The sequence below is a fragment of the Pinus tabuliformis genome, chromosome Q, assembly GCF_031772625.1.
Source record: "Pinus tabuliformis cultivar Carrire ecotype Pingquan chromosome Q, CPIR1, whole genome shotgun sequence".
Taxonomy (NCBI): domain Eukaryota; kingdom Viridiplantae; phylum Streptophyta; class Pinopsida; order Pinales; family Pinaceae; genus Pinus; species Pinus tabuliformis.
Genome location: NC_142296.1, coordinates 149,370,136 through 149,379,554, shown reverse-complemented (window position 1 = coordinate 149,379,554; position 9,419 = coordinate 149,370,136). Strand labels below are relative to the sequence as shown.

Sequence of the window (9,419 nt, the reverse complement as noted above, 5' to 3'; positions counted from 1 at the left end):
CCTTGTTCAAGGAAAACCATCCAGTGGAATAACCCACTGGTGGTCCTTAAGGGGGTAGGCTTTCACTCCTTCTAGATGCCTCTGGGTCTTGGGCCGTTAACCTGTTTCCTTAAATTCAAGGAAAACTGGCTCTTAGCCAAGCAAAAATAATTTTAAGACATACTTCAGACACAACCTTTTGCATATAATATTTGAAAATATATAATATTTTACCTATAATATTTGTGAATGTATAATGTTTTTTCCAGAAATGTGTCTTTAAACTATTCTGCATTTTGAAAACCAAAATAACTATCCCGATCAGCCAACCCCACGTTACACAACCTAGTAAACCATAGTCGAGACTTAACTATCACATTGATTGATATGTATCTTATTGAAGCAATTGCTTTACTAATGAAGATAATCCAACTGACATCCACTCAAAGTTACTTGTGGAATTCCATTGCCCACATTCCATTTACACAGCATATGGGCTTAACACCTCCTTCGAATCCTGATGCATGGCCCAACTCTTGGAATTCTTGCTCATTCCGCTCCTTACCCCTTGGACCCTATGCCAACATCATCAAATCTAAATGAAATGTGTGTCGAGCATAGGGAGACGTCTCTGCAGCCACTGGGAGGATGCTATCTACCACAATCACCTTCCCCTTCTCTGGCAATGCCTTGTGACAGTTCTTCAAAAGTTTTACGCAGCCATCGTCATTGCAATCATGCAGAATCCACAAAAATCAAACAACATTGATAGATATAGTGAGTTTTTTGTCCATCGATCCAATCCCAAGTCAAATTTCAACTTTCATATGAAACTACCAAGTACCCACTAACAGAAACCCATTGCCATACCTTCATAAAAATAGCTTGGCCACTTGGTACGCTATCGAACATGTCTCCACCCACATGTTTCACATCTGAACAAACACACATTAACCATATTTAGAATCGGTCACCTACACAGATATTGCATTCTAATTTTTTTCAATGGTTGAAAAATGGGGATTTGGCTTTACCTGGATAGTGAGGAGCATTGTCCACCACTTGGGGCATGTCAAAGTTGATTCCTGTGATGTGGGGATAGCTAGACACTATGAGATTTAGAGTCGACCCAACTCCTCCTCCCACAACCACCAATTCCTGAATCTCCGTAAAACCCTCGTAGGTATCCAGAATCTTGTTCATCAACATGGTAGAATTTTCAGACATAGCCCTGTTGAAAAGGCTGTTGAATCTCTGGTCGATGGCCCGGTACTCGAACGCATTCATTCCACGGCCTTTGGTGAATGGCTAGGAGCCTTCAATCACAGTGTCCTTGAGATAATACCAGGACTCCATTAACGCCTCATCTTGATTCATCAAGAAAAATGGAGCCAGAGAGACTCCATCCTCGTTATTAACAAGATATTTGCATAGAGGAGTGAGACCATAGAACCTTTCGACCTTTCCGTTCTTTGTCATTGTCACAGAGCAGCTCAGAAACGAATGATTGGCTAGCACTTTGAGGATCCGATCAAGAGTAATGGCAGCGTCGGGATTCGTCATCGGAATTTGGGCAACCATTTGTGTGGGCGAGAGTTGGACGCCATTGCCGGCGTTTGCTATCATTTGAAGAACATCGAGTTCGACGACTGCTTTCATCGCCATTGGAAGGCATGAGGAATTTCCGAGCAGATAAAATTCAGATTTGAATTAAAAAACGAAGGAGTTGCAGCTCACAGGTGAGTATTGCACCTGGAGACTACACTCATACAAAGAGAAATATCTCTGTGCACTCTACTCTTCATGAATGAAAGATTACATCATTAAGTACATCACTAGAAATCAGGTAGTTGCAAATAAACTCCTAAACTCTAGGAACAAATCCTAAACTAAGGAGATACGTTACAACTTATGTAACCATTTCTCCATTAATACAAAATAATATTAATTATTTTCAACTCCCCCCCTTAATGGATAAAGGATTATCCTGAACTCCTAGCATCCCTCTAAACAATTCAAACTTTACACACCCAAGACGCTTAGTAAAAATATCAACCATGTTATCACAAGTTTTACAATATTCCACACATATTTCTTTTGACTGTATTTTCTCTCGAACAAAATGAAACTAAGTGTCCATATGCTTGGTATTTTTATGAAAGACTGGATTGTTTTCAAGCTTGATGGTACTCTGGTTGTCGGTTTTGATAATAGTTGATTCTTTCTGCTCTTCTCCTACATCATTGAGAAGTCTTCTCAACCAGATAGCTTCACATGTGGATGCACACAATGCTTGGTACTCAGCTTCACATGAAGATAGAGCTACAGTGTGCTGCTTTTTGCTGCTCCATGCTATGACCCCGGATCCAATGCTAGATGCGTAACCTATGATAGATCTTTGATCATCCAAGTTACTTGCCCAATCGGAATCTAAAAAACCTGCTAGAAGAACATCAAAAGTGTCAGTGTACAAAATGCCATAATTACTAGTACCACTAAGATACCTCAACACACTTTTTGCTGTGACCCAGTGACTTTCGAGTGGTTTTGACATGAACTAGCTAAACACACTAACAGAATATGCCAAATCTGGTCTAGTTGTAGTCAGATATATCAAACTGCCAACTAGATGTCTGTACATAGTGGCATCCACCTATTTAGTGCCATCGTCACTGCTCAACTTTAAATTATGTTGTAATCGTGTTGCTACTGATCTGCACTGCTCCATTTTGAACCTTTCCAACAAGCTTCTGGCATACTTCCCTTGAGTAAGAAAAGTTTGTCCAGAGTCTCTCCATACCTCCAATCCCAAACAATAATGAAGGTTTCCAAGATCTTTCATCTCAAACACTTGTGACATCTGCTGTTTGATTTCTTTGATCAGATTGTTAGCATTCCCTGTTATGATCATATCATCTACATACAAAGAAATCAAAATAATTTGCCTCTGTTTATTAAACTTGGTATACAGATTTGGATAATTCAAGCTCCTATGAAAGCCATGCTGAACAAAAAATGAGTCAATTTTCTCATGCCACGACTTGGGTGCCTATTTTAAACCATAAAGTGCCTTTTTCAATTTACACACAAGATGTTCCTGTCCCTTTTTCACAAAACCTTGAGGCTGTACTAAATAGATTTCTTCTTTCAAGTCACCATTCAGGAATGCAGACTTAACATCTAGTTGGTGTAGTTGCCATTTGTGTTTTGTTGCTAAGGAAATTAGCATTCTAATGGTGTTTAATTTGACTACAGGAGCAAAGGTGTCATCGAAATCTATTCCCTCTTGTTGTGAGTAACCCTTTGCTACCAGTCTAGCTTTAAGTTTCTCTATACTCCCATCTGCATTTATTTTTGGTTTATATAGCCATTTACATCCCATGGGGTTTTTAACTTCAGGAAATTCGACCAAATCCCAAGTATGGTTTCTGTTTATTGACTCTATTTCCTCATACATTGCAGCCCTCCATGCATCAGATTTACTTGCTTCCTCATAATTTGCAGGTTCTACAATGTTTAAAATCTTTGACATTAAAGCATATCCTTTCAATTTAGAAGATAATCGAGTCTTCCTACCTGATCTCCTTGGTAGGGGACTTACCTCAATTTCAACCTTTTCCGAGCTTGCATCTTCATTGATTACATTGTTTGTTACTTCTTCTTCTTGTTTCTCCTCCTGTTCTTCATCTTCCTCACTGTTTTCTTCCAATAGCAATGGAATGTGCCAATCACTGTTAGAGTCATTCTTTCCTTCTTCAACCTGTTCATGAAATATGACATCTCTTCTTGCAAAAACCTTGTGAGTCATAGGATTAAATAACTTGTATGCCTTGAACTAAATGCCATATCCAACAAATATACATTTCAGGGCTTTATGATATAACTTCTTCCTATCTGCCTTAGGTATATGAGCATAAGCTTTTGACCCAAATAATGCTTCAAAAGGGGTTTTGAAGCCTAAACATCTAGTAGGACTCATATTCTTTAAATATACAGCAGTGTTGATAGCTTCTGCCCAAAGACCATTTGATAGACCCTTACCTTGAAGCATGCTCCTTGCGCACTCCACAAGAGTTATGTTCTTTTGTTCTGCCACTCCATTCTGCTGTGGAGTGTGAGGCACTGTAAACTGTTGCACAATCCCATGATGCTTGCAGAAATCCATGAAATCTCCCAACTTGTATTCTCCCCCTTGATCTGAGCGGAGACTGTTTATCATTTTTCCTGTCTGGTTTTCTACCATGGATTTAAACTCTTTAAAATATTGAAAAGCTTGACTCTTTTTACTCAGAAAGTATACCCATGAAAATCTAGTGCAATCATTTGTAAATAAGAGAAATTAATATGCTCCTCCTAATGACTTGGTTTGCCTGGGTCCACAGATGTCTGTATGCACTAGTTCTAAAATGTCTCTTTCCTTTCTATTAACATGCAAAGGGAACTCTTCTCTATGCATTTTCCCTAATGCAAATCCATCACAATCCAGCTTAACATTATGGAAAACAGGGAGTCCATCGACCATACCTTGTCTCTGAAGTGGAATGAGGTCTTACAGATTAATATGGTCGAATCTCTGATGCCAGAGATTTTCGGCTGTCGATCCAACTGCAATCATTGCTTGTTGTGGCATACTCTTCACATCTAGTTTGTACAAATTCCCCACACGCACTCCTGTTGGAATTGTTTCCATCTAGATATCCTTAATGACACAGTTAGTCTTAAAGAATTGAACTTACATGTCCTGATCAGTAATCATTGAGACAGAGACCAAATTTTTCTTAATTCCTGGAAAATACAATACATTTTTAAGGTTTCTAATGTCTCCGCTAGGTAATTTTATAGGAATGTCACCATATCCTTTGATCTCATGTCCACTATCATCTCCTAAATAGACTTTCGACCCACATGAATTTTCTTCAATAAATTCAAACCAATCCTTCTTACCAGTCATATGTGAGGATGCACCGGAGTCAACATACCATATGTCGTCCTCATCTTCCTATGAAGCTGAAAGAGCACAATCGACTATAAATAGTCGAAGTTCATGGCTATGATCCTCCTCTTCCTTAACGAAGTAACCCTTATGTTTTCTCTGTTTGTTTCTTCCTTTGTCTGCCTGCCTCTCATAAAAATCTCTAATCTCATGTCCAGGTTTTCCACAGTAAAAACATTTCTTGATGGGAAAATTATTAACAGACATACCTTTAAACGGTCTCTTCTGAAATGCGTTGGCTCCTCTCTGCTGTTGTTGTTGCGGTTGCTGATGCTACTTCCATTTAAACTGTCTCCTTTTTTCCATCAGAGCAAGGTCATTGCTCCGAGATTTCAAATTTTGTCATCGCTCTTCTTCTTGTATCAAAATCCCTATCATCTCTTCAAATGAAGGGGTTTTCTCCCTTGCTGACATACCTATGATAAATGTCTGGTAATCATCAATCATTCCATTCAACGTGATCGTGACCAGATCTGAAACGGAAACTTTCTCTCTAATATCTCCCAATCTGTCCTTTAGGTCTTTGACTCTCGCAATGAATGCAGCAGCGAATTCGTTCTCTTCCATCTTAAATGCAAATAGCTTGCCTTTGAGTGACAAGACACGATTTGAATTCTGCGTCTGGTATAGGTTTTTAATGGTCATCCAAATGTCAGTGACCGATTTACAGTCTCTAATATGTGGGATAACATTGTCCTTAACGGACATCTTCAATATGACCTTTGCTTTTGTCTCCCTTTTATCCCAATCTTGTTCTTGTGTGGCTGATCCCAATCTCAGCTCATTTCCTGTCACGATCGACCACGCATTTGCACTTTCAAGTAAAGTCTGCATCTTGAATTTCCAGTTGTTGAAATTTGATCCATCGAGTTTGCCAGACTCGTGGAGATACGATTCTAAACTGTTATTCATATTGACTTATACCAGATCCGAACCTCTGTTTTGCTGGAAAAAAAAATAAAAAAAAATTATTGTACCTTCAATGCGCCACCATCGGGCAAGTCCGATCTACTGCCACCGAACATATCCGGAACTCCAATGCGCCACCACCGAGCAAATCCGTTCTGCTGCCACCGAACATATCTGGAACTCCAATGCGCCACCATCGGGCAAGTCTGATCTGCTACCACCGAGTAGATCAAGAACTTCAACGTGCCACCATCGGGCAAGTCTGATTTGCTACCAACGAGTAGATCAGGAACTCCAATACGCCACCACCAGGCTACTCTGATCTACTGCCACCAAACAAATCCGAAAATTCAAAGTGCCATCACCGGGCAACTCCAATTTGCAAAAATTGCAGATTTTTCAAAGAGAAAGAGGTTGGCGCTCCTTCGACAACGAAATGCCCGCGCCAGAAACAAAATTGATGCGAGGTACGAAATTGGCGCGATTAATCCTTGATTTTCTGCGCCAATTGTACTTTCTGGTGCGCTGGTGTGCTTATCTCCCTTAAACCGCACCAAGTGGCGCGATTGTTCCTTAAAAACCCACACCAGCTCTTCTTTCCACTCAAAAATGGTGCGACTGTTCGCGTCAAAACCGCACCAACACTTTCTTGCGCTCATAGATGATCAGTCATCTGAGACCTATGCTCCATGTGTTACTGCAGTCCACCTGATTCTACAAATGTGCCACTACAGTTCTGTAATCAATGATGCATCCTAAAAAAAAATAATTAAGGCTATCCCTACTCTGTGCTCTGATAACAAGATAAAAGTCAGATTTGAATTAAAAAAAGGAGTTGCAACTCACAGGTGAGTACTGCACCTGGAGACTGCACTCATACAAAGAGAAATCTCTCCGTGCACTCTACTCTTCATGAATGAAAGATTACATCATTAAGTACATCACTAGAAACAGGTAGTTGCAAACAAACTCCTAAACTCTAGGAACAAATCCTAAACTAAGGAGATACGTTACAACTTATGTAACCATTTCTCCATTAATACAAAATAATATTAATTATTTTCAGCTCGAGCTCCCTGCGCACATTCAATCCATTTCCATTTACAATCTTTGAATTCTTCTCTGAGTTTTCAAAAGCCGATCCCATTTTGAATCTATGGGTTTACGACTGAACTTCTGTGAGGACGAGCAGAAAATTGCAATAATGCAAATATTTGGGGAATGAGGCTTTTATCACTCGGTCAACAAATTACCCTCCTTTGCGTTGATGGATATTTATGGGAAACAAAGGGGTGGAGATTAAAGATCTTATGAATATCTTGGAATTTGACCAATATGGACTATTAGATTTTGGGATATTTTTAAAATCCACAATTAATATAAGTTTAGCATTTCCTAACTACTCATCAAAGACTAAGAATCTATAAGAATCATAAAACATTTGTTATATATATATATATATATATATATATATATATATATATATATATATATATATATATATATATATATATATATATATATATATGACCCGCCATGCTCTGGATTGGTCTTTGTTCATATAAAATATTAAACACCATGCATTAACTTAAATATTAGCTCATTGACTTTACATATTAAGCATCTCTCACTAAGCCAACCACTGATTTAATGGGTTTACATCTTGTTCATTGGATATCACTTTATTCTCTTTCAATGTACAACATATAAAAGTACTAAACCAATCATTAACTTAATGCATGGTGCTTACTATTTTTCCTCACCCCCATTCCTCAATACTGGTGTTTATGTTCATCATTTGAAAGGAATGTGATTTATTAAGCACAATGCAATAAGTCAAGGAATGACTCATTGCTTTTTATATTGTTCATCGAATATCATTGTATTCTCATCTAATGGACATGAAGTATATACAATGAACCAATCATTAGTTTAGTGCATGGTGTTTAATATTTGTCATGAAAAGGGAGATTAACAAATGGCGAAAAGTCAACCAACATCATCACAAATGACAAAAAGTCAACCAACATCATCACAAATTATGGGCAAGAAAAAGGTGAAAGGTAGGGGGGCCTAGAAATTGATTTCTCAATTAAAGGAGGAGCACGACTGAGAAAGTTATTCTTCATTCCCGGGACTTGTTGGGTTTGCAATAGATTGATTGGCATGTTTTTCCCTTGCTACTCTAGACTGTGATCTGGCCCTACAAGGGACTAGGTAGAGTTGTGGAAGAGAAAATTGTGGATTTGGAGAAGGGAAATATGAAAAGTTGTAGAAGAGAATCAAGGCTAGGTTGGATGGGAAATTATTCTCATTTCCTTTTAGTTGGTTGTTCTACAATTTCTTAAGAGAAGAGATGACTCCCTAGGGTTGACTCTAAGGGAAGAGATTAGATTGTACTCTTGCATACACTAAAGAGGATTTCCTGAGGCACTCTCATATAGAGAAAAGAGGCACTCTCATATAGAGAATTTAAATTCCTCCTAATACATTCTAGTATATAGAAAAATGTATGTCCTTGGTGTTGTGTGGGGTAATGAAGGGAATACAATGGTTGTGTTCATTGGATTTTTTATAGTTTTTAGTCAACCCTCATAGTAGTTATGTTCAGAGAGTGACTTAGTGTTTTTCGCTATTTTTTTCTGCCATGTTAACCTCATAACCAGAGTTAGGGGTGGCAATATAGATAATTTCTAATTGGGTGTACAATTATGAAGAAGTCCACAAGTAAATATCTAAGAAGGAAGAAACCTTTTATTTTAAAAAAAAAAAATAAATGTTCACTTAAAAAAACTTTATTATTTTAAAATATTTACCTATGGCTAAACCTCATCTATAATTACCAAAAGATAAAAGCTTTATTTCTAAATTTGCTCAAATATAATGAAGCTATGCAACTAATTTCTAACAATTAGTTTCATATAGCAATATTCAACAAGGATTAACTATAATGTGTATAGCCCAAAGATAAGCTATTAAATGAGTGCAAACCAAATAATATGTTTCAATTACCTGATGAATGCACAACTATAGTATTGAATTTATAATGTTGTCCAAATAAAAACTAAAGACCGCTTACAAAAATTAAGCTATATTTCATAACACATTTATTATACGAGTAAAAAACTTAGACGTCATTAGCGAGAAGGAAATCCAATCTCGATGCTTCTCCCTTCTTGAATTTAAAATATCAATCTAATTAGAGGTTGTTGTAGTGTGGTTGTAGCATTAGGGTTGCATCTCACCTTGCAGTTGCATGCATGGCTAGAAAAATTGCCATATCCCTTCCAAAAGCATTTAGAATTGGTGAGAAAATCATACATTCATTAGACATAATTATATTTAAGAATGCCACTAAGAAGAGATAACATGTACCACATCTCATCTATTAATTAAAATTTGAAAATTTCAACGTTAAGGGGAATAACTAACAACTTTTGAAGAAATAATAATAAAACTCCATTCACATTTCAAATAGGCTTAGGAAATTATAACAATCACAATGAGTAACAAATGGCATCCAATTAATGCTAGTAAT

The 9,419-nt window shown here is 37.5% G+C and overlaps 1 pseudogene; it reads right to left on the bottom strand.

Annotated features, from left to right (window-relative positions):
• Window positions 1-428: 428 nt before the first annotated feature.
• Window positions 429-7,028, bottom strand: LOC149218695 (caffeic acid 3-O-methyltransferase-like; annotated as a pseudogene).
• Window positions 7,029-9,419: the final 2,391 nt, after the last annotated feature.